This window comes from Rhynchophorus ferrugineus, unplaced genomic scaffold, assembly GCF_030347505.1.
Source record: "Rhynchophorus ferrugineus isolate W39M unplaced genomic scaffold, kcgeb_rfMv2 rfM3, whole genome shotgun sequence".
In the NCBI taxonomy this organism is placed as follows: domain Eukaryota; kingdom Metazoa; phylum Arthropoda; class Insecta; order Coleoptera; family Curculionidae; genus Rhynchophorus; species Rhynchophorus ferrugineus.
The window spans coordinates 51669223-51694780 of NW_027472582.1; the positions used below are offsets into that span (position 1 = coordinate 51669223).

Below are 25558 nucleotides of genomic sequence, written 5' to 3' on the forward strand. Positions count from 1 at the left end.
TATATATATATATATATATATATATATATATACATACATACATAAACAAAACATAATACTGTAATACAAAACTATAATATTAATATTATTATACTAGGGATGGACGAAAAAAAGTTTCCTTTTTATTTTAAACATAAATTGAGAACTTGGTCTCGTCTGGATGAAGGAATTTAAACGAAGCAAATTACATTTGAGAATCGAGCGACTTGATCCTAATTTACAATTCATATTTACCGCATTGAGGTGTCATCACTCGTGCACATTAAAGGTATTAGATCGGGCTATAATACCCAGATAATTTTATTATTAATTGTGGACGTGTGTTTATCTCATGTTTAAATTAAACCTAAGTTAATTTGCATCTTTAATGTTAGAGTTAAATTAATTTGACGGCAATAATGCGAAATGCGCTGTTGTGGCAGCGACATGGATGGCCGACGGCGACGGGCATCGAGTTCCTGCTACGGGCAGGATTTTTGCGTTTTCGTTCGGTGAGTGAATGATCGTAAATGGACGAATTCACGAAAGGCGTGGATGACGTACGTACGAGATTGCGGTTTTGACAGGTTTATGATCGTTTACTTTTTTTCGACACCGTATTCATATTGGTTCCTGGATATAAATCCCAGTCAGCCGTGGACAAATACAAATATAGTATTAACGTAGACTAATTAAGTTAATTAACTGGAAATTATCGGGTAATGGATGGGGTCTAATTATATTCATTAGCTTGTGTCGATATAGATAATATCTTGTTGGGGGCTTACTTGTATTTTTTACCAATGGATGCAGATGATCGTTTTAACTTACTTTTACTCATGTGATAATTGTTATCGGTGCATGATTATGTATGCATTAATATTAAGCCATTAATGGTTTTAAAAATACTGCTATAATATTTGTCTCATCATTATATACTTTCTGAAGTCTACGTAATATTAATTGAGCGGAAATTTAGCTTTAACTCGTGCTATTAAAAGTTGCATCAAAGATTGCATTGATAACCTAGTAAAGGTTTTGTATTTCCATGACAAAAAAAACACATTTTATTAACATAAAGTCCATAATTTCAAATAACTATATTTGAAATTATGGAACACATGATTTTTATTATAAGAAAAAAGTTATTTTTGCTGTTTTGTACACAAAATGTATATGTAACAAATGGATAAATGTGCATTTCCTTCTTTTAAGCATAAATACCATCGATCAACTACCATCCTAAGCTCCATAGAAAGTTGTTCATTAAGAAATATTAGTTAATTTTCGTAATAGTATATTTTAGTAATATTTTTAGTTGTCTTTATACAAATTTGAAGATGTATTTTATTGGAAATTGGTAGCCATTACAACTCCAGATTGTTAATAATGTATTATATGCCTCAAAGAAAATACATAGGAGGATATCTTGACATAGGCCACACCACATCAATCTAATACTTGAATTGGTTTTTATGAAATGAATTAGTAATATGAATTTATCAGAAATGAAGGCAAACATAAGCTGGTGCCCGTGTCGTTTGTTTGTATTGATTGAATTGTTTGTAAATATTTGTATAGAAACACTTATTGAAAAACATTTAATTGTTAACTGTATACATTTAACTGCCTCTATAGGGCCTCTCTTCTGGAGTTTCTATTTTGACCACAATCCCTTTCTTTATTAAGGCTTCACATATCATATAATTCAGATAACACAATTACTAATAGTTTAATCAATATATCAAAAACTTACTCCGCTTAGATTTAGTAACCCTTTACAAAATGAACAAATATTCTGCCAATTCAGTTAATAAAAAGTTAAATTACTACTGGTATGTATTTTATTATACAGTATGTTATAAACCTACTTTCCCTTCCTTTTTAAAATATTAATTCAATTATATTAGAAAACACTTACAAGGACTTTCCTTTCTATTACTAGTTGTCCCCCATTTTTTATATAGTTAGCTATTTATTATCCCATATTACTCAACATCTAATAATAATGTATTAAAATTGTAACGTTTTATAAATAGGGTATCTCTTAAATATGATCGAGTATTCCAATAAAATATCTTCTTCGTGAAAATACTAGGTTACAGTATTATTCTCGCCAATTATTTAATATTAAGATGAAGAGTCCAATCAATAATAAGATATAGTTAAGGAGAGACATTTTATGGTCTTACTGAGGAGCTGATCTGCATACATATACTGATGATCAGTTCGTTTATATAACCAAATTGCAATAAGGAGAGCGAGAGAGATGAGCAAATTGTCGCCGCTAAAATGACGTAGGAAGTAAAAAATTACACACGGGAAATTACATACCCGCACCCATAAGAGAATTTTCCGCAATAAACAAACCTTTCATTATTTTTTTTAATATAAAATGTTGATCAAATTTATTATTTATTAATCTTTGTGTGTATTTCATAACTGAAAAGTCTTCGGTCTGGCTCGAACTTATAAATAATGACTTGACTTGAATTCATAACTTACAAGTTGACCTATGGCCGATGATTTCCCAATAGCACTAAGTTTCATATAAAATTTTCAAACATACAGTTTCGGAATATGTAAAAAGGTACAATATTGAGAAATTAAATAAGAAGCAAATTTTTATTTTGGAATTGGAAAGCTTAATCGCATGAGACAAGTGAGAACACAATGGTTTCTCGTATTTAGACACCAGCGACTTTTGCTCATTGCAAATGGGTGCCCAAAAAATTGAATAATATCATCGCTTAGGAATTTAACTGGCGGAAAACACTGGAATATAATGCAGAGTAAATGTGGTAAAATCTATATAATAAAATAACACAGCAAGATGTTAATAATTGGTATGTAGACATTTTTACTGTAAATAATAACTAAGGACCAATGGTTCCTTCTAGATAAATATCTAGTTTTAAGTAGCTGTAGCTGTCATCACAAATGGTACGTCACAAATGATTCGTTGTCTTAACTGTTTTGATTCAATTTTTGGTATCCATATCTGGACGCTCATTAATATTTAGTTCATAATATTTATATAATAATGTTGTTAGACTCAAACAATAAATACTAACAATGATAAGGTTTCAAATAAGAATACCAAATATTACGATGCATAAACCAAATATTAATTTTTTTCCCATATATTGAACTTCTACTGTAACTGTTAAGAAAAAAAACTCGAACAAACAAATCGATGTACAAGAAAGAGAAATTACTTTCCTATCAGCCTAATACCGAAGAACGTTGCTAACTGTTGTTTTAATCTCATTTATAAGATATTTCTATGATATTAAACCGGAAACAGATGATTAATCAATATCATCCGCTATATTATAGTTTTTTAAGTAATTTGAATTTCCCAGGCCACGATGATTGAGAGATTAACTTATTTGCCATGCCTTGCAACAAACATCAATTTCAAAACAGCTGCTGGTTATTATGGTGGTTATTTCAATTTAAATACAACGCTAATATATTTCGTTTTAATTGCATGAATTAAAGAAACAAAAAATTATAACTAGTCTTTTTTTAATCTCGCAAGATATTCTACGAATAAATCTCATAAAAGTATTTATTATTTTAATGTTTTATTACCTAATATTTGTCAAAAATATTGTCAATTTGAAAGTCTAATTGACAATATTTTTCATCGCATCTCATCACATCGCTTTTCATGCCTCTTTCAGAATAAGAATTCAATATCGATGGCACCTTTTGAGGTTATAGCAGCATTGATTCAAACAAACACAAGACATATGGATCATTATATCATTTACATTTGCCCTCATTGTCATAATCTTCTAAAAAAATCGATTATGTCTCATCCCCAGATTTCTTAATATTCTTTGTAATAATTGTTATAAAACTAGTTGTTTCAGCAAAAGCAGGAAACTGACAAAACTCTCAGTTATTAGACAAAAATACATCGGCTACTAGAAAAAGTAGAATAAAAAGTGGCAGTCTACAAGTACACCAAATAGCTTAGAGACTGGAAGATACATCTTAGTGGTTGGAAATCTATCCATATCAATTGTGTTTTGCCATGAAAAGATATAAACCTAACCTCTCAATCACTTGATGGATACTTTTCAATCAGAATCAGCGAAATACCTTGGTATCAATCTCCATGACACATTAAATTAAAAACATCATGTTATACAAATATCCCAGCAAATCTGACTCAAACTTAAACAATGGAAATGCACGATGACCTCGATCAACCAAACTATACGAACTTGTATAGTGTATAGGCGTTGGTGTTAACATTAGTTTAAATAGCCCACTTTAATTTTAATTAATAATTAAGGAAGTAATAAGAAAGGAAGATGAAAAGCAGTAGTGATTTTTATTATTAGTTATAATTAGAATTTTGGTATAATTTATGAATATTTAATATTAAGACCTATTGCCAATTTGTTTAATGTTACAATAACGAATTATTAAAAATTCTATTAAAGTTTTATATAATTAGATGAGAAAATGTAACAATAAATTAAATAAATATTATCACCTATTGGTCACCTTATTATTTAAATCGATTTAATTTAACGTTAGACTAACAGTAAATTCAGTTAATTATATACAATAAACTTTTAATCAAAATAAAACCAGTCGTTATAAATAACGTTTAGTTTTCTTAATTCCTAATCCAATGATTAAGCAGAAAATTAAAATAGCAGCAGCATTAGATTGCTTTATAATTAAGGGATACTAAGAATATCTGCCACAAAGATACATAATTGGATGAATATTTACTTTCGTATGCTATTATTTATTACTTATTTCCATTACTGCTGTTTTTCATTTAGTATCATGTGAATTTTAATGGCTGTGATGTGAATGTGAGTTAAAAAAAGACTAGTAGGTACTGCTACGTTTTTGCGAAGGTATTTAAAGTTAAGTTTACAATAAGAATTTGTTTTCTATGGAGTATTCATTAGTTTAGCTCTCAATTTGTTCTTTAAAAATGCGTAAAAACTTATTCAAGCTGGTATTCTTAGAGACAATAAAAAAACCTTAAAATTGATTTTATCAGAAATTCTTCAGAGGTGTTAAATCAGAAAAATACGAAGGAATAGCCACGCAAAGTCAAACCTCTTACGTGAATTTTTATATTGACCTGGTCGAGATATTTTGTTTTTCACCTTAGCCTATAATTTGGCATTTCCCTGTAGTAATTTTGCCTATTTCAAGATAATGGAACAACATGGTCACTTATTCAGAACTTTCCCAAATCTAATTCCTTGTGGAAGATATTTGTGTATTGCAAAAAATCATGTAAACAGATTACTTGAGAGAACAAGTTTTAAACAGGCAGAAACCATACATTATTGCTTCTTGGAAGACCTTTTTTATGTCACTCTGAGAACCTTTCACTTCACCCTCGTAAAATAATTTAGTTTCATTTTTTTGTAGTTCTTGCAAATTTTCACCACATTCTCATCTCACATTCAAATCTAAATTCAAAATGACTTGTATTATTAATTATTATACCTACAGATTACTAATGTTACTAATATAGTAATATATAAGGCCATAAAATGAACAAATATTACTTTTAGATTTATTAATAGAGAGTTGAGTCTGCCATGAGATTAAAAAACCTAATAATTAATATAACGGGTCAAAAAGAGGAATGTGAGGATTAACTTACAATTAATATTTAAATATTATATTTATTTATGTTGAATAATTGGAAATAGCTATTAAGTATTTATTACAAAGTAACCCTCCATTATAAAAGAGTATTCAATTGAAATGAAATAACATTCAGATAAATGATTGACTACAATTTAGAAGTATGAAAGCGGATATAAAAGTTTGAAAGCGGTAATTTAAATTACGTATTGTTATTGACTATTCTTATATTTTCAAGAATATTTATTCAGGTACTTAGAAATACTAAAAGGGATTTACCTATAATAGATACCTTTTCGAGTTTTCAATTTCCTGATGTTGATGAACAATTTTTGGATATATTTATCCAAAGCTCATAAAACCACTTTCTACATAATTTGTAGAAACTATTTTTCTATATAAATGTTTGTCTAACCTAACTCATTGAAGTAAACTGATAATAATTCTGATGAGTAATAATTGTCCATTCATGGCCACTATTTTTTCGATATTTCTATATTTCAATTTGCAATTTGCGGATACTATCTCAAAAGAACGACAAACCATGTCTTGAACTAGAATAAGCTGCATTCAAGCATGTTTTTACCGATTTTGAAGCGTACAACCCAGCGTTGTCATTGTGAAAAGTAACATTTGCTCGTATTTCTAACAATTCACGCACAATGCTCAGCCCAGATGCATCAATTATAGTCGATAGCGATCCCATTCATAGTTTCATTAGATTTTTAGCAGCTCATAAAATATCCCACTAAGCTGAGGCCACCAAATGCACATCATCAGATTGAAGCCATGGATATTCGGGTTTGCTGTTGATGTTGATACATGACCAGGTGCATGAATCATCGTGTTTTTTTCGCTTTGTATTATCGTAATATATATACTTTCCATCATCAGTAACATAAAGAAATACTAAAACATAAAAAGTAAAATTTCTCGCAGATGCAATTTACTCAATATAAAATCAAACATTTTCAATGCACTGAATTTTTTTTATTCACATTTCAACGAAATGGTACACACTAAAATGTGAATCTTTTAGGTGAGACTTCAACATGAAGTTGGTTACAAATGTACCCGATGCGATTTAATATACTGTAACACAATCTCTGTTAATTGACTTATAAAAAGTGCAAGAAACCTGATAGTATATGTCAGGGTTATTGCATTTTCAGTGTTCATATCTAAGCACTGTATGGTTTGAGAAACATTTTCTACTTGATTCTTTCTAAAGGGTAAATGAACTATTAATAACTTTAATATCTGCCTATTATGAACAGTAAAAGAACTTCAAAAAGGGGTATTCGTGTAATATTATGATATCGAATGATCTGAGGCAACAAACTTAAGTCCTCTACTCTAAGCGAAATCGCAAATACAGAACATACTTCTTACTAATAAATTTAGTAATGTAGTTTCCGCCAATAGTTTTGAATATATTTAAAACAAATATTCTGAATTTTTTTTCATACCTTGATCCAAAGTATGTACTTTTGTCCCTAATAACAGAGAAGAAAGTTATACATTTACTCCCTGTGAGAAGTACACCCGCGTCCTCTATAACGGAAGGAGGAAAGAATTTCTTATGCGTATTTACACTCGTAACTAGGGACTATCTGTTCTGTCTCTACAACAAAAACATCAATGTTTTTTTGTCGTCACTCGATTCCACGAACGAGGAAGACGTTATACGAAATTTTGATGCAGAAGCGCGATTGATAATAAATACAGATATGTTGCCGAAGAAGTCTATTGATGTCGGGGGCAAGCATCAAAACATGATCATCAAAAGCTAAAGTTAAATTAATAACGTACTTTCGGCAGGCTATGAAAAAAAAATCGTATAAACCTGCTCGTTATGACTCTCGAGGCGAAGCCGAGCAGGGCCGAAAATTCAACTTTCGGCCCTTGTGGTGTAACATACTATTTGTTATAAATAGTATATTGCACTAGCAAAAAATCTAAAATATCTTTTTTGTAGGAATCTCTAAATTATTTGTACTAAAACCAAAAAACATATTTCAAAATAAAATTTTCCAGAGAAGGGTTCGAGTCAATTTTCTATAACTCTCCATGGATTCGGCTGAACTAGTAAATATGGAATAATACAGCTAATTGGGCTTTATTAAACCGATAATGACACTATCTCCGAGTCAGACTACTGACGCCCGTGCCTGATAAAAGAGAATTAAAACAAAACATTAGTTCTATACCCTCCCTAATAACGTTGTAATCCATTTATCGGAAATTATCGCTGCTGTGTCCGGTGGCCACTTTAAGTGTATTAGTCGTGAGGAATTCGAACTATTTTCTTTTACCTGAGACCTCTAAACGGAAACCGTCATCCGCATAGATTTTAGAAAGTATGACTAGTTCATTTCTATATATTTTTCAGTTATCCGCTTACCAAATTAGGCCCGAGCGGATAAGTAATTGGTAAGATTACAATTACTTTTAAAAGTACTTTTTAAATAAATGGCAGCGGTCAAATGGCAATTGACCTGTCAGAGTAGGTACTTCCGGTCCTACAGATTTGGATCCACAAATTCTTCTAAACACTATCAATATTCTTTTCGCATGAGAGGTTTTATTATTTTTATTATTTTATCAAAATAAGTATATCTACTCTAATATATCTAATATTTATCTTAAATCTAAACATAGCCTTAATTAGCTGAACTCTGATTTCTTGCTTTTTTCGTTTTTTTTTTGCTACCTAGCCAGTCAATTCTCAAATATAATTTTTAGAAAAAAGTATAGTTTGGTCGATTTCTATACAAAATTCCACTCGAATAAGTATATCAAATAAAAATATCTTGATTATTGAAATATAAAACCTGTACTAAACAATTCAAGGAGAATCCTCAATTACACAATTCAATAAATTGTTACTTTACAATAAATATTAAAGTGTGTTAGATGCTTACATGTTGTCTAGTCATTTAATCACCTTAAAAGTGCATTTATTGAAAATAATTGATACAGTGTATATAAATCAAAATATTTTCCATCATTTTCTACAACTTTTGCACATTTTTCTGGCAACACGGTGTCACTATGTCAAAAGAACGATGTTATTTTGATAGCAATCCAATCATCGAATCAGTTTCACAATTCTGCATTTTGAAACCGTATATCAATTGAAGCCATGTTGCATCGATCTCAACGAAAGTGGCAATCAAAAGATGCTATGTTTGATTATTACATTAGTTGTGGCAGGTCCTACCATTCGAACTGTAATCTTGTATCATTGTAACATGAGAATGAGCATTGTCATGTTAGAGAATGACTTTGTTATGTCTTGCTACAGTTTGTCTCTTTTGAAACAATTCATCGTTCATTTTCAATATATTTTTAGTTTTGAGTTTATAGATACAGTAAGAGCTTTATACGAATGTAGCTCCTAATACTCTACACATTGCTAATACCACCAGTAAAAGATTACGGCCTTGAATATTTCGCTTTAGTATCGATTATGATAACTACCCTAGACGAATTTTGGTACTCGAAATTGTCATAGTGTATTCACATGTAATCATGACTCACAGTTGGCCACAGAAAAAATGTGTTGCTTGATAAGTAATTAAACGGCGTTTCAAAACATATTTTCAGTCTAATCGTAAGACATTTTCATTTTCCATCATCATTTTCCCTCCTTTAGAACATTTCTCATCGTACATAAACGACTAGAAACAGTTGAATTATTAACTGGCAAACTGTCCGCCTTTTGCGATTGACATCAAATCCCCAGTTTTTAATTATTGAAACCTAAACCACCAATTGGAATATGACGGACCAGCATCATCACAAGTTTCAACAAAAACAGTAAATGTCGAAAATGCAATTTTGAGCATTCCATAATTAGCACTGAATAATATATTAGTACTAAATGGAAAACTGTTTATGTAGGGATATTTCGAAACCACTGAATGTAATAGATAGGTTAGGTTAAGTAACCGTTAATTATATTGGTACTTCGCACATTTACCAGGAGATATCATTGACCAAAATACATTTATCTAATATGTAGATTATATGGAGTCAAATTATATGTATATTCTGCAATAAGTCATGAGGAATCTATCGTTGATGTACCCGAAATCATTATAGTCCCAACACTCATTGTACAAATAAATCAATTAATCATCAATAAATCAATCGTATCCACAATAAGATAGGCTGTAACTCTATAAAGTGAAGTAGCATACAGACTGAAGAGAACCAAGATAATTGAGATTGTGTAGTTGTTTAGCAAATACTGAATTTAAGAAAATCACTGTAAAGTATCAATAAATATATGAATGAAGAGCAATTCCTTTAGAGAATAAATGGCTCATCCTATATTATACAAGTACCTAATTTTGAATTATTATAAAGACAAGTTATACGTTAGCTGATAACGACTAATATCAATGTATTAATAATTAATAAAATATCGCAATATGCATAGTGAAACTGGGCTACAAACACAGAACAATGAGATTTACTAGAGTTAAGGTTTCTGTTTAATATTAAGTATTTCTCATATGTATATTCAAGGTTAGTGCATACGGTAAAACACGATATTAAGTTTGAAAAGACACATAATTTGAAACAAAATAAATCGAGTTCTATATAGAATTTATTGAAATAATTGTCGATCAAACAATATATTTTTAAAAAGAAATTTTTAAAATCAATTGGAATGGTTTATATGTTTCCTGGATAGATCATTGAATGGAATAATTTATTTTATTACATCTTACATTGGATATGCTTTCTACAATTTTTCAGTCAAAAAATTATTGTTGTTGTACTACGGAAGCTAGGCAAGTGCAGTACAAATACATCCGTATGTGTTTCCCAAATGCCTTTATGTAAAATTTAATAATAGGTCAATATCAATATAAAAATTTAAAACCTAATTCCCAGTTGATTATTGACCTAAAATGTGACATGACATTGTAATATTGTTATAAAATATGCTTAGAGCTTATTTTTATTACATAAGAATTATCATTTTTATTATAAACTTTAATATTCACCAAAGTTGCTTACAATTTTCCACACTCCAGTTTTACTCGCACTTGAACACAAGCTATTCTGTTTTCAATTAATTAATTATTATTTTTTAACTAAATAATTATCGAAAATCTTTAATAAAATATTTTATTTATTTAAAAAATGCATATACATTTTATATACATATTAAAACATTTTCCCCTTCTTATTTCATTTATATATTGTATGATGGATATTGTTTATTGATGGTGGTAAACAATGCAAACAAAATCGAAACGGAAAAATCCGAAGAATGCAGCACGAAAACCCAGTCGGCGGTCGAAACGCAATCGACTAAAAGACACCACGGTATTAGGCAGTTGGGCCCGAACCAGCTTTGTCTACCAACGGACCCGATAAAGCGTCCATTAGTCAGAACCAGTCAAGATAGTGTAAGTGCACATATCAAGTAAGCTTTGGCTTAACAATAAACCAACGCGACAAGACGGCGCGCGACTTCACAGTCGCCAACTTTTCAGTTTTACTGCTTCATAATCGGCCGTTCATTGTACCGGGCCAAACGAGATTCTCATTCAATTGATCATCTTAGAATGCAGACGTATCGTTTCTATCATGGATTCGGCCAAAAAATTAAACAATTCCAATCCAAAGGCAACGGCTAAGTGGTTAATTTATGTAAAACAGATACATTATCAAACATGACAAATGAATAATGTTCTCGTGAAATCAAAAATTGTTTTTTATTATTTGAGAAATTTTAATAAGGATTAAATATCAATTAGTAAATTAATTATTAATTGTGAAGCAGATAACAAATGTTGTTAATTAAACCAATACATTTTATATGAAGAGAATTAATATGATTCCTTTTAAAAACCTATATAAAGTGTAATAAAAACTCACAATTTAGATTAATATAAAAAATCGGTCTTCAAGGATACAGGACAATTCTACTTTTGGGTTAATCGCTGGGATTTGAACCACTTATAATTAGTAAGAATGAAAAGCCCAACAAGGAATAATCATCCCAGATGCCTGAAAAAGTTTACGGAAAAGGTGACTGGAAAGGTTTTTCTTGTCCGATTCAACAATCTGGCCTATAAACAATTACAACCATAAATCTCCAACCAAGACCGCCAGGGTTTACCCCGCGACTTTCGCAGCAGTAGGACGATCATCCTGTGCGGTTACTGTATTCGAGTTATTATGGTTCGGAACTCACACTAGAAGTGGTTGCCAAAAAATGAACTCTAACACTTAACACAATCTTAATAATAATTAAATGAGGCACCAGATGTTTGCGTCAACTGAATACAAAGAGTATAGTACATAAAATTTCTTATATCAATTAATAGACTATATTAGCATCATTAATAAGTCAGAGAAATGTAAAACTTGTTGATATTACCATCCCAAACAACCACAAACTATTTATTAAACTCTCTAAAAACAAGAAATATCTTCACTATTCATTAATATTATTAACAGGAGATATAATTGCTATGAAACTACTGACAAATATTGGTAAACTGGATCTACGTCTATACAAAACAATGCAGAAAGTCCACCAGACATTAATCGTTGTGATATTTCTAATATCTGAAATAAATCGGTTACCCTTCAACGGAGTAAGAATGTATTTTGGTTATATCTATAATACAATAAATAGAGTACACCCTAGTGACCAACGTGAAGTTCATAATTCCGGAATAAAAATCACAAACTTTCATTAAATAAAACAATCTCTAAATAACTAAATTATTGAATTTATTTACGCGAGTGTTTATATGAGACAATAAGGGTTTGATAATAGTTTTTCATTATTTTACACAACATTTACTAGTTGTACAATCATCCTTCTTATATATCGAGTTATTTAAATACTGCCCCAGAAAAATCAACCATCAAGGATTGGTATGCTAATATGTGGTGAAATGAGTATCGAAGACGGTGAACGCAGTGGACACCCAAAAGAGGTTGTTAATGACGAAAACATTTAAAAAATCCACAAAATGATTTTATGATCGTAAATTGAAACTGAATCAAATAGCAGACACTCTAAAGATACCAAATGAACGTGTGAATCATATCATTCACGACTATTTGGGTATGAGAAAGCTCTGTGTAAAGTGGGTGCCGCGCGAGCTCACTTGGTCCAAACAACGACGAGTTAATGATTCCGAGCAGTGTTTGAAAATGATCAAGAGTAATAAACCCGAGTTTTTGAGTCGATATGTGACAATGGAAGAAACATGGCTCCATCATTTCACTCCGAAGTCCAATCGACAGCCATCCAAGTAGACTGCACACGATTAATACGCTCCAAAGCGTGCGAAAACGCAATAGTTGGCTGGCAAGGTTATGGCATCTGTATTTTGGAATGCGCATAGAATAATTTTCATTGACTAGGTTGAAAAAGGAAGGACCATCAACAGAGACTATTACATAGCGTTATTGGACCGTTTAAAAGACGAAATCGCCGAAACGGCCGCTTTTGAAGAAAAAGAAAGTGCTGTTTCACCAAGATAATGCACCGTGTCACAAGTCAGTGAAAAGGATGGCAAAAATCCATTAATTGATCTTCGAATTGCTTCCTCATCCACCGTGTTCTCCAGTTCTAGCCCCCAGCGACTATTTCTTGTTATCAGATCTCAAAAGAATGCTCGCTGGGAAGAAATTTTCGTCGAATGAAGAGGTGATCGCCGAAACTGGGGCCTATTTTGAAGCAAGGAATAAATCGTACTGCAAAAATGGTATCGAAAAGTTGGAGGGTCGCTATAATCAGTGTATCACCCTTGAAGGGAATTATGTTGAATAAAAAAAAGTGTCAATAAAATGTGTTTTACTATGGTAAGCCGGGGACTTTTCAATTGACTTGTTAGTTCGTATTAATAACGTATTAATTATTAATTAACGTATTAATATAATCTATGATATGAACAAATTTGTGTTAATCAATGTCCAAAATTTTCCAAACTACGAAAAAATGTGTTGATGATAAATTCTTAAAAGTTACTGAATCATCCAATATATCCATTTCCTAATTAAATTAGAATCATGGGAATATGGAAATTAGAATTATTTTTTCGAAACTTTATTGTAAATAATAGGTAAAATATTTATGATTATATGTATTATCCACAGCTAGGTACTAAATTTTTCTATCTTTCAGGCACATTACGAAGACTACTTTGAAAGTATTGATAATTTTTCCAAAAAATTCACAAATCGACCCAATATCATATTTCTTAAGCCCAAAAATGCTGATTATCCAAGTCTTAATCAATTAAAATGATATCTAATTTCGTATTTCCATAATCGTATTAATGTTTTCACGATTTTTTAATATGTAGTTAAACTTTATATACTGTAAAATCGTAAGATGGTATTCTTGGTGCTATATTGACGTTTTTCTACCAAAATCGGCAACGACCTGCCATTATTGTTTCGTTCAGTGTATACTTCCTATATCTTCGGCCTAATGTTGCGTTCTTTGTCTTAGGCGTAGAAAACAGCATCCTGACCGCGACAAATTATATCACTAATAGTGACCTTCTCATAACCGTGTGGAAGCATTTGATGAACACCAGCCACATATTTTTAATTGAGGCAAAATATTACCACCCACAAGTAATAAATTGATTAGTAGGAAGACAGCTTCAGTCAATCGAGAATAATTTATACATGTACAGATTTTGCCATTGTATTATAAACAATAAATTATATTCTATTAGAAAACAATATAACATATCTAATAGTGCAAAACTAATCGGATAATGAAGAGGTTCAATAAGAATACTTAATAATTTTAATTTCGAGTATTATTATATTATTAATAAGAATATAGGTCATTGTTTATAAACAATTAAGCCTAACTTAATTATGATGACACGACTATAATTTAAATAATTACATTTTTAGCCTGGCATATAATTAAAGTTAAATAAAATTGACATTTTTATTATAAATAAAATATAATGTCAGCCATGTAATTCATGTAACATCATCATAAAATAAATGACTATTAATTACATATTGATTGCTAAACTTTCTTCAATGTTAATTGATTGTCATTATAATGAATAGAATTGTTTGATTTATTACAATAGATTTAGTTTAACATGTACATCGCCGTAGTTTAGAATCTACGTTTAATTCCTGAAATTAAAAATTGAAACATTTTATCATTACATTTTGACGACTTAATGATTTTATAATTATTTTACCGTTTGTAAAAACAACGTCGCTGTACATAAATTACGTTTTAGAAGCAGTGAAATTAAAGAAATACTAAACTAAAACTACCGCTTGTATTAATAATTACTGTTAAAACATCCTGCTTATAATTTGTTTTGTGACATGTTCATTAGTAGCGTAATTGATGCATAATTATTACAAGTTCGTCGAATTTAAACCGCACAAAGATTTAATATCGAAGGATGATTTCGAAGAAAAAAATAAAATAAAGATCAAAATAACTTTGTAAAATTAACAATTAAGAATAATATATAAAATGTTAGTATTCAATTTAGCAAAAAAGGACTGATAAATAACTACAATGCCATAATAGTGTAAAGTAAAATGATGAATTTTATTGGCTCGTCTATAGGATAATGCAGAATGGTAAGGATAGTGATTAATTGTGTTTAGTTACTAACGCATAGATGTCAACTAATATTATGAAATATATGATGGAAAATTGTATAGAAGCTATGAATATTATTACCAAATAGTATTAATATATGATTTAAAATCAAATAAGTTTAACACATAATTTTTTTGTATTTCAAACAAGTCTGTTCATGGCTTTTGCTAATTGACTTTATAACACAAGTTGACATAAAAATGACTAGATATACCTATTCATACGTCACCAAGAAAACAACGCAGGTAATATTATTTTCATTTATTAATAAAATAGTAATAGGGCAAATAGTATTAGCTAATAAAAAGAAAGTGTTGTGTTAATATAACGCCATCCACATTCTCGAAAGTACTTCTACAGTATAATTAATTCAAAGTAATATAAAAACAATTACTTTGTTGTATTGTTCTCCAAAAATGAGATTTCATACAATATAAGCTAATCATAAGATTAAAGCATATACCTTAGTATAATATTAATAACATATAAATACGATATTTATGAGAAATATCTATTGTTATTTATATGTTGTAAACTTTACATTTTTTTAATTTACTATCACATCAATCATATTACTGGTAGGAAGACATTAACATTTGAAAGTACTTGCATTATTTTAATAAGCAATACGCCAGCATAGGTTAAATAATGAAGCTATCTATCTATCTAGCTATTAATTAAATAAATAAACAGTATTTAATTAATAGAATGTCCTCCAAGAAATTCCACAAACACACGTTTCATCATTATTTTTGTATGTATTCTGATATCAAGCTATAGTTCTGTACCAATTAAAATACACATTATTAACATATCATAAGAGGGAATAAAACAATGTAATAGTTAAATAATATATTGACTAGAGGTTATTAAATAAATATGAATAAATATAAATATTATAGTATATGTAAAATTTACGTATAATAATATTGATCATACGTGGTTTATATTTATTTACGTAATTTGGTGACACAAAATTCATCAACACTTGGGTTACATATTGTTTTTATTTGTGAATCGCTGATAGAGCAAAATTAAATGAAGCCAATTTTGAGACAAATTATTACTAGCGATGAGAAGCCCGTAAAAGCTTTACAAATGGTTGTAAAACCCCAAAATTGAAAGAGATTGACTGGGAAGTTTTGATGCATCCAACTCTTGTGTAAAGGAATCTTACAAAAGTCTTGGTTCAGTTAACGCCAAAACGTCTCGACGGAATTATGGTTTTACCAACAAAATGGCAAAAAGCCTTCACATAACTATTTCCATCCATTTTAGAATTTCCAGATTTGTTTCTACCTCTTATACGTTACTTAAGGAGAAGGCAGTGACAACAAATAGTCTGAAATAATAAGAACAATTATATAGTTCTTTCCATTACTCTATAAATAAAATAGAGTAAATTTAACACCAAGTAACTAACTCGTAAACAAAGGGAAAACAGAAACATGCTTATATATAATAATAGCAGTTAAATCAATTAATATATTTATTTTATTCGATTTCCATCAACTTCGGTATTTTGAATGTTTTTCTTAGATATATTGTATCTTCACCTGCAGAAAACATAACAAATATTACTATTTCTACTTTCAATGTCATATTTTAAGTTTATTATGTATATCTATAAGCAGATGAAGTTAGCTCTTAATTTAATCATTACAAATGACTATAAACCAAAATACGAGTAAACTTTTGACTTTGAAAGATACATCAGTAGGTAATTAAATATTGTTCATGCCCAATAACAAGTATTTTAAATAAACTTGGTCTGAAAGAGGTATATATTAAACGAAGCTAGAAGAGATATAAACTTTTAAACTCATATGTAAAACACAACTCAATATGCAAATTCATGTGTACCTCCAGTTGCAGCAGAGACGACTTATTCCTCCACTTATTGATCTAAGTGATATTCCGCTGTAATGACAAAGTCTTACAGATTATCATATCCACTTAAGTTCATAAATGAAAACTAAAACATTCGACTAAAGCTTAAAGAGCCTAAAAATCATAGCTTAATATACTTTACAATTCATGATGTTAATATTTTATACGATGCCGATTACAAGGAAATGAGATTGGTAGTGAACCTTACTCCATCTGAAGTTAAAAACTGTAATGATGTCCTATATATTTATTATTTATACATCGTTGGTACCTGTTGAGATAGTTTTTGATCAATCCCCATATATAAAGATTTTTATGAACATTTTAAACTCTACTAACATCAAATATCTATACCAGACACAGTTTACGACCAAAAACCATCCGGAAGATATCGGCCGTAACAGGCCTCTCCAATTTTACTGCTTCACAATCACGTTCGACCCTAAAACAGGACAAAAACCAATCTTTCGTCGGGCTCCCGTTATTACATTATCCAATCCCACTAAAATTACACACATAAACGGTTCCAATGAAATCATGTCATACAATTATTGTTTTAGCTATGAACGTTGCAAGATAAATAGCTTAAAAGGAATTTCAATCAGTTTTCAATCAGCTACAATGTTGCTGTTATCGAGCATAATTACGAAACCGACAAAGTGTCTTAGATGTTTTGACGTTAAATAACTTCGTAGGAAGGATGTTAACGATGTATCGGTTAATAAATGGATAAAAATAGATAGATCAGTATACCTAGAAAAGTGATAGTTCTTGAAAAGGTTAATCTTCTCGCATTTATGTTAGGTCGATAAATTTCGTGTTAAAAATTATTATTAACAGTTTTGTGAATGACCGAGTTCTGTTTAAACTCCTAGCAAAGAGAAAGTACTTTATATTTTGAAGTTTTTCTCCGATTCAAGTGAAATCATAAATCTACCGACTGAAAATGAGCAGTATTTATAGTTCCTCCAAAAAAAAACAATGTACGTCATAGATGATTTCGAATATACTGCCAAATTCGGTTTTTAAAAATGTAAAATTTGTTTTAAACTCGAATCGGATTCTTCCTTCTCATATTTCTTTAGTTAAAAAAAGACAATATAATCTCTGATTCGTCGTAACCCAATTAGATTTTAAAGTTGGTGCTGTTCGGCACTGTTGTCAATTTTCTACAAAAATTCTTTAAAGCATTAGTGATAATAATTTGAGGTTATAAACCGGCAAACGTTGTAAAAAAGTTGTAAATCAATATTCTAAATTAATACGGCAATATTGCGAGGATTTGACGTCATAAATTTTGATGACGTGCATTGGCTGATTTATTGAATGGAATATATATTCTGATACTGTAATGGTTAATAAAGCGCCGTTTTGTTTACGATATTTCCATTCCTAATCCCGGTAGGCCAATTGTCGAACATGTGGATAACATTATAAAAATAGGGGAAACTAATCATTATATAAAAACTGTTTATATTCCTCTGGTGTTAAAATAATGCACAAAATTGCTTGGAATTTCGTATAAGTTGTATAAAAAAGGAGTTAAATAAATGAGTGCTGCTCGAGTTAAACTAAAAAATTTCATCAATCAATCACTGCTCGGATCAATCGCTGGCCAAGTCAGGATTGATGGTCAAGAATGTTTGGTCGGACTGGCGAGGAGTTATACACTATACGCTATTTTATTACGGCCAAACATTTAATTTGAACATGACACAGCATACAATTGGACTGCCTGAATAGATCACTCTCCAGAAGGACAGGAAGAGGGTCAACAAGACAACGCCAAGCCGCACACGTTGTTAGGGTCTCGTTAGATGCTCCAGCGGCTTGCTTGGTAGCTCATTCTACATCCACCTTATGACCAGTTTTTTGACTATCACCAGTTCTTTGATAATAGAGACAAGAGATTCAATCAAAGTGGCATACAATCGCTAGAAGTAACAATGAATTATAAATTATTATTATTATGACTACAAGTTGATGAACAAAACGGCAAATCTTTGTGCCTAAATCAAATCAAGTTTCTACGACACTTATTATGACTTAGTATTATTTATATTAGACATTTTATGTCATATTATATTTCTAATTAACTTTTATGACAGGTTTCTGAGTTTTCTGTGCTCTTCTTGGATATTGCAAGAAAATGAGATGTTGAACAAAAAACTTCCCTGACTTGACTGACACAGTTTTTTAATATATTAATGCGGATAAAATATGGGAAGACTTAATGTAATTGTCCGAAATGATTTTGCCACACGTATCGTGTTGAATGTAATAATACACGCTTCTGAACTGTTCTCATTTTTGTTGAAAATAGCACTATATTCGCTATACAATGATGCGGGCAATATATTGCCGCCGAGCCAGATGGCTTAGGAATTAATGGGGTAAAAATAAACTATTGATACCGGATGTACCAAAAAAAATAGAAAATCAAATATTCTATTATTTAGAATCAATACAACAACCACCCATCCATCAGCCTCTCTAAGATACTACGACTGGAACAATGAAAATTGATTGTAGAGTAAACTATAAATCTCCCATTTGTATTTATCCGTTAATTACCCCAAATTCCTTCTTTTATCTTAATTTACGGCATATTAATTAGTAGAAAGCAAGAAAATTAGATTTACAATTTTTCTTCATAATTTAATTATTTTTTTTAGATTTAAATTTCGTTAAGCAGGTTTTATAATTCATCTACAGACAAATTTAGTTCTACAATAATTTTGGTTAATAGGTTTCAAAAATATTTTTGTGAAAATGAAATTATTTGAATGAAATTAAATGAATTAATTTTTAACATGTATAATGTTCTCTGATCATTGATGAGTGCTAATATCTAAATATTTTTCTATTATATTTTAAATCAAATGACAACAATATCTAATAATTTATGAAGATCTATACACAATAACATTAAACTAATAACACTTTTTAAAATCTAAACCAATATTTACTGTAGGCAACTAATATTAGACATACTGACGTATATTTTGTTGTGCTGTATTAGACGCACTAAATTACTTCACAGAATTATTGGAATGAAACTCTCCAATATTGTTATTTTCTTTACTAACATAATAGTTATAAGCTATGTATAAAGATTATAAAAGATGCCTAAATATCAGAAAATCTGGAAATGAAATATAAATATTAAAAGGAATATAAAATAATGATTTTCGTATGAATGAATTCGTATTATATATTAAAAGTATTATTTCTTCGATAAATGAAATTGTTTCTTATTAAATTCTGATCTACATATGGCGTCATATCTTAATAAAGAAAAAAAAGGGTTTATAACAAATGTAATTATTGATAATAAATCGTTTATTACTAGAACTTAAAAAAAATGAATATTTTTTAAAAAATAAGATTGGCATTGTCCTATAATTTAAATATTTAGCAAATGTCCTTAGTGTCCAAATTTAATATATTATAAAATATTTATAGTATTTGATAACTGAATTTAATATAAATCATCTAAATTTAAAGATATCTCATTCTTTGAGTCTTGAAAATATTTTATTAATGAAACTATAAACCATGAGTCCATCCATGAGTATATTTCATGGAACATAGTAATAGCACTAATCACTAAATATTCTTTATTGAAATGTTTTCCAAATAATTAGTAATAAATACTTAAATTTAAAATATCAACAAAAATGATTTTGTTTATTGTTAAAATATAAATTATACAAATTTATTAAAACTATCCAAAGCCAGTTTTTACAAAATATCAGTGTTATATATCTTAAATTATTTTAAAAATGTGTCTGCTTTATGATATTTTATTAAGGTTAGATTTACTCCCAAAAAACAAAACCAAGTTACATTAAAATATAATAAAAATATGTAATAAAAACTGCAGGAATATATTAAATCCATTATTATCCAAATTACTATGAAACCTTACAATAATACAGTGAAAAAAATGAAAATGCTGTTAACTAGTCTTTAGTTGGTTAGAGATGAGGTCATATTTATAATTCAACAAATAACTCTTAAAAGCATTTGAAATGCAAGACAAGAAAACTGAATATGTAATTATTACGCTACACTCTATCACGAGCACCTTTATTGCACCAACGTACTTAAATTCATATAAATCAAATAATTTTACTTACCCAGGGCAGCAACTAAATATTAAACCAACGTAAAAAAGGTGAAAAACAACAGACACCAACTGTCACCACCAACAACAACACCCGAAACAAAAGCGTAACGTCTAGGCCTACTTTCTGTAAGCAACTGGTATATCGTTGGAGCAGCAGGTATTCGGTTACCTGTCGTTTAATCAAGCTCGACCAATCGCCTCTATGGGCGTGATCAACCCGATCCGCACCGACCAATCGGAATATGGGGGCGTGCGGACCACTTGATTAAAGTAATGGAAGACGGAATTATGAAAATACTATTATGGAAGTTAATGATTTGTAAACATTCTCTAATTGCCATAAATATATTAAGCGTTCCCGTATGAAATGTTCGATTACAGTTAAGAGGATATTGATATAAATTTAATAGTCTCAATTTCTGAACGATGATGATGGCATGCCACGTATTATGGGCTTTTTTTTATTCTGGGTAATTTAGTTTTAGATATTTATATGAGTTTTTATGAAAATTAAAGTGAACGGGTATATATTTAAGGTATTGGATTCACTTTTGGCCAGGATGTTAGACTTTCATATAACATCCTTGTAATGATACGTATATTGAAGAAGAAAATATGGTATGGAAAATAAGTTAAAATTGTTAACTACATGTCATTCTTTTTAAAATGTATGCCCTTATATGTTTAATGAATTACTATAAAATAATTTACATATTACATTTCCATATTTACTAATAATAAAATAGAAATACAATTTAAACATTATAAATTATTAAGTCTTGTTGTGTTGTCAATTGGGCAATTCGATTTGCAGAATAGAACAACAATTTATCGTCTACATAATCGTACATATCGTCTATCTACATATCGTCTATACCTACACGTGATTTCACAGATATTTCACACACCATAGCTAAAATCAACGAATTCATTCTGATTTCTGGTACTTACACAAGTTAAAATGGTACTAATCAAACGAATAGATAATAACTGCAGTAGACAGTGTATTGCAAACCTTCTGCAAAGTTACTATATTTATGATATCCAAGATGAAGAAGTTATAATGAAATATATAAGAATTATAAAGCGTTTATTTATTTTTATATCTATATTTTATTTTGATTTCTATGTATTTATAAAAGTAATCAAGATAATTTTAGAAACTAATGTACCAAATATTCACAAACTATTAGTGGCCTATATTTGTTGGCTCATTTAAAATCCCACTAGTTCATTGAAACTAATCAATTTTTATTATACCAAATATTATATCACTCAAAGGAAAGCTGAAAACATAACTGGCAACGTTATTTAACAAAATATCGATTGAATCAATCAATCAATCAATCAATTAATTAAGGATATATATAAATCATATAGATTTAAAATATTTAGAAATTAATTATAATTATTGAAATTAATATCTTAATTTATTCCTGCTAAATTACCTATAATAACGAATATATATAAGGCACTTGTAAAATTACTAATTTAATTTAACACAATAACTAATTATGACAAATGTTTAAAGAAATGTTTCTCTAAAATATCCCCGTAGCGTCATTTGCATGCTCGTATTATTGCATTCTAGAAACAGAAATTGGAAATTTCAGAAGCCCATTTGCATCAGATGTTGCTTTTCTAAGGAAAATTTTATGGAAATTAATTATCATCCGTCACGGCAACGCTATATCACACTAAATATTAGTAACAGGTCTAAAATTTAAAATGTTTGATCCGTCGTATAGACCAGCCTAACCCTATCTTACAACCACTTGTTCCAGTTTAATTTTAAATTGTAAAAACATTGTAATTTGTGAAAATAACTTGACATTTATAATTTTTCGTCAAGGAATTTCAGTCCTTTTAGTGACGGAATTAGTAGGTATATATCATCAATTAATCATTATTTAATGTTTAAAATGTATATAAAAATCCTTTTGGATATATTAAAAAAATCGAAACTACTATTTCACCAGTCCGTTATATTAATTATAAAAAAAACTCTTCAATATTGATATTTATCTGATATATAACACAAAATTATGCCCGGTAACTTATTAACTAATACTTAATATTTAAACCTAAATAAAGCTAAACTAATATATACTTGATATTGTTTAATAGGACACCAGTTCAGCAGCCATCAGTAAATGTTCTACTAAATTAACTGTTTCAAATACCATAACAATCTAGAGATAAACTGATATGTTAACTTTCATGATGAATTGTCTAGATTAACTGAAACGATGTTTGAGTTTAGATACAGTGATTACAGACAGTATTTCACTTGTGATGAGTCAGATCGAGAATTAGTCATCAAAAACCATTAAACAATTATATAAAACAAGTTCCTTGAACTTGGAGAATCTGAACTTTGTTTATTCATATTAGAATACCATATAATACAACAAACATATATAGTACATCAAACAAAACTATATATAACGCAATATTATTTTGGGAATAATTTATATTATTAATTATTTTTATATTATTATTTTATTACTAATTATTTTTGCTGTTGCATTCTCATGAAGAAATTTTGAAGCATATTGTAATACACTTATGCATTAATATGGCGTGTTCGAAATGAACGTGAACTGAAAGTGATTAAAGTACAAAATTAACTCATGAAGAAATAGTGGCACGTAAAAATCAAAATGGTTACAAACCCATAAAAGCAAGTACGTTCCACAATTAAAAATAAGTGAAAATGTCCAGTGTATAATATGAAAGTTAATCAGATTAATTTAAAAATAGAAAAATATTGATAGTATTTTTTCAATAATAAATGTTTTTATAAAACGGCTTTCAAATAATGTATTATATCCAGAAATGAAATATTGTATTTATTTAAACTACTAAGAATGTATATTGTGTAGTTTTAAATTATTTTACATAGAGGGTGTACCTACAACTAAATGTTAAAAATACCTGAAAACAAAACAGGCACGCTTTTGTTAATGACAAATTATTTGTTTCGAAATGTGGAATTAGAATGCTGCCAAAAATATTGGAGATACTAGGGGCTTATAAGACCAAGTAGGGTTTATCTAAGGGACTTATTTCTTTACAATAACTTCAAGCCGTGGTTTTCATAATCAAGCCTACCAACTAATGAATGATGAGACAATTAACCAACATTGCTGTTAACTTTAGTACAGTGGTTGTTACATACTGGGTTTTACACTTGCTTATGAATATACATATAGTCTATTCAAAGTTTTTTTGTACATACGTCATCAACATATTTAATGTATTGCCGGCCACAATTTGTAAATTCGTTTTAGAATCAGACAATATTTTCCTTCTCATTTTATATTAGATAAAAAGAGACACATTGCAGTTTGAATAGTTCGAATACGTAAAAGAATCAGCCTGTCAAAGTCATCCCGTTGTCAATTGTATGCAAAATTCTTGAAAGCAATAGTGATAAGAGGATATAACTGTAACCTATAAACTATTGTGGCTGTATAATTAACTGTAGTTTTTATATGTACTATAATGTTAAAATAAATTATATTTGGTAACATTTTTGTTCAATTATTTTATTTAGAATAAAATTTTGGTGTATGTCAAAGCCTAACTGAACTAAAACTTACAGTTGATGCGGCAACATTGTGATATTGCGATGATGTCACCAATTTAAATGACGTATGTACAAAATTACCTTGAACAGACTGTAGTATTCTTTCCCTGGTCCATTTTATTATCTCCGGTGTAATTACATGAATTCCTTCGACGTACTAAGTATATTTTATCATCTGATGTCATTGATAAGGTAAATTTTGTGATTACATATTTGCCTTATTCCACATAAACTTGTAGAGTGTATAAGTGTAATCCTAACTTTAGCTTAAATAGTTTTGCTTTGTTTTAATTTGGGAACTGATTAATGTATTAATTCCACACTCGCCTTGCTTGTCTATTAATGCAAGTTCAGTTAATTTGTGTAATTTGTGAATTAAGATTGTACTAATCATATCTAAATAGTAATTAATAAAATAATTGTTTTATTCCTGCTCGTTATTGCTGATTTTCCATAAGCCATATGATATAATTAAATAAGTAACTTGAATTGAAATTACCCAATCTATAAGCGACATCTTATAAAAGTATATAGCGAATTAAATAAATCCATAATAACTATTCAGAAATAAATAAAGTAATAAAATGCATAATTTAATTCTGAATAATATAAATATTAAGATATAAAAAAAATTAAACAACCACCTTAACACTTCAAATTTCTATGATTTAAACTAGTATTT

At 29.2% G+C, this 25558-nt stretch overlaps 1 protein-coding gene across 2 annotated transcripts in view; it reads right to left on the reverse strand.

Moving 5' to 3' along the window:
* Al (aristaless) overlaps positions 1–25558 on the reverse strand; it is a 248081-nt gene that overhangs the window by 107021 nt on the left and 115502 nt on the right. The window contains exon 1 of one of the 2 annotated variants that reach the window (XM_076399812.1): positions 21295–21413. The exons of the other annotated variant lie outside the window; for it this stretch is intronic. The gene's annotated coding sequence lies outside the window, so the exon portion shown is untranslated. Of the gene's footprint in view, positions 1–21294; positions 21414–25558 lie in introns of those variants that run through there. 2 annotated transcript variants of the gene reach the window in all.